The sequence below is a fragment of the Ochotona curzoniae genome, unplaced genomic scaffold (genome assembly GCF_017591425.1).
Source record: "Ochotona curzoniae isolate NIBS_2020 unplaced genomic scaffold, NIBS_Ocur_1.0 scaffold_4701, whole genome shotgun sequence".
Classification (NCBI taxonomy): domain Eukaryota; kingdom Metazoa; phylum Chordata; class Mammalia; order Lagomorpha; family Ochotonidae; genus Ochotona; species Ochotona curzoniae.
The window spans coordinates 2,537,026-2,538,963 of NW_024467122.1; the positions used below are offsets into that span (position 1 = coordinate 2,537,026).

Below are 1,938 nucleotides of genomic sequence, written 5' to 3' on the forward strand. Positions count from 1 at the left end.
ATCTTTCCAGCAGAGGGAAAGAGTGAGTGGGCATGCGCTTGGCACTTGTTTCAAGGAAGCTGCTCAGTTACGATGGCTGTTGTGTGTGTGCAGGTCACAGAGGCGCAAAGGAGCAGATGTAACAAAAGCATCACACACACACACATTGATGGTCCCAAGTCTAAGGCGGTAGTGGTGGCTGTTTCTGCTGTGACACCAGAGCCACATAAGCCTCTGTTACAGAGGAAGCAGATATGTTCATTTTATCTGTTTTTTTTTTTAAAAGACTTATATTTATTTTTATTGGAAAGGCAGATATACAGAGAGGAGGAGAGACAGAGAGAAAGATCTTCCATCTGATGGGTCACTCCTGAAGCAGCCGCAATGGTCACAATGGTCAGAGCTGAGCCGATCCAAAGCCAAGAGCTTCTTCTAGGTCTCCCATGCCAGTGCACGGTCCGAAGGCTTTGGGCCAACCTTTACTGCTTTCCTAGGTCACAAGCAGGGAGCAGGATGGGAAACAGGGCTGCCAGGATTAGAACTGGCACCCATATGGGTTCAAAGTGAGGACCTTAGCCACTAGGCTATTGTGCCAGGCCCTTATCTGGGTTTTATAAAAATTTATCTTAAACTTTGTCTTTTAGCTAGAGTAGCTAACATGACAGTTCACTATTACATCCATTTATCCATCTATCCATCCATGTCTCTCCACATGCCTCTATCCATCCCATCCCTCCATCCCTCCATCCCTTCATCCCTCCATCTATCCATCCTTGCCTCTCCATCTCTCCATCCCATTCCCTCCATCTTTTCCATCCATCTCTCCACCTATCCATGTACCCCATTCATCCATCCAGTCCTTTATCCCTCCATCATTTCCCACCCTCTTTTCCCATCTCTCCATTCACCCATGTATCCCATCCACCCTCCTTCCTATGAATACAGTCCTTTAGTAAATGTGTCTTGAGTACTTACTCCATATAACTGCATCAGGACAAAGTTCAACAACAGCAAAGGTCCTGGTCTTTGGGTTCTGCTAGCCTAATAATGCATATATAAAAGGAAATAGCAATATATGCCTATCAAGTGTAAATAGGATTAAAAAGAAGACAGTATCTATGGTGGGGTCCTTCTTTTAATCCATGTGAGAACCAGGGCATGCTCTCTAGATAAGAGTCTTGAAGACTGGATACAGGATTTCAAGTGATGAAGAGGAAGGAAAGCAATTCAGGACTCAGCAAAGAGAAGAGGATTCTGCTAATAGCAGCAGATTTAATTCAAGAAGGCTATGGCTTAGGGTGTGCATGAGCCAACAGCAAGAGATACGGTATCCAGCATGGCAGGATCCATTGCAAGGAGAGCCTTATATCCTGGGCTAAATCTCTTAAACCCTTTCTTAGATTCAGTAATCAATGCCAGGGTAAAGGGTGCAATGACATAATTTTTAAATCATGCAATAGTGTGGATCCTGGGGAGTAAGAAATGCATCATTATCCAAATCAACTATTGGATTGGGTCTGTTTGTGGAACACTTCTTGTTCTTGGCCATGCTTCTTAAAAATTTGTACATCTGAAAGTTTGAGACAGAGTGCTCACTTTTGTGGCAAGTGTATTAAAATTGGAATGATACAGAGAAAATGAGCATGGCCCCTGTGTAAGGATGACATGAAAATTCATAGGTCACTTTCCTATGTTCATTAGCAGGAAACTATTTTGGAAGAAAAACCAGTACTTAACTCACACTGCAGAATGGGATGACAGGATTGTGAAAGCAGTGCTAAATCTTCCATGCCACAACACCAGCCTCAGCAAGGATTGTTGATTGGCTTCTAAGAACCGCTGCCAGTCAAACGCGAGGTTGGCCACACTAAGGGCGGAATAATGCAGAAGGCAGGAAATGGGCAACCGGCCACAGTTCAGAGAGGACAGAAAGGACAGCTGCCGTCTGTTGGCGTATCT

General features: G+C 44.3%; 1 non-coding gene across 1 annotated transcript; it reads left to right on the forward strand.

Annotated features, from left to right (window-relative positions):
- The first annotated feature begins 1,567 nt into the window (after window positions 1-1,567).
- LOC121149554 lies at window positions 1,568-1,675 on the forward strand. Its single transcript, XR_005882710.1, has one exon. It is a non-coding gene; the product is annotated as a U6 spliceosomal RNA (small nuclear RNA).
- Window positions 1,676-1,938: the final 263 nt, after the last annotated feature.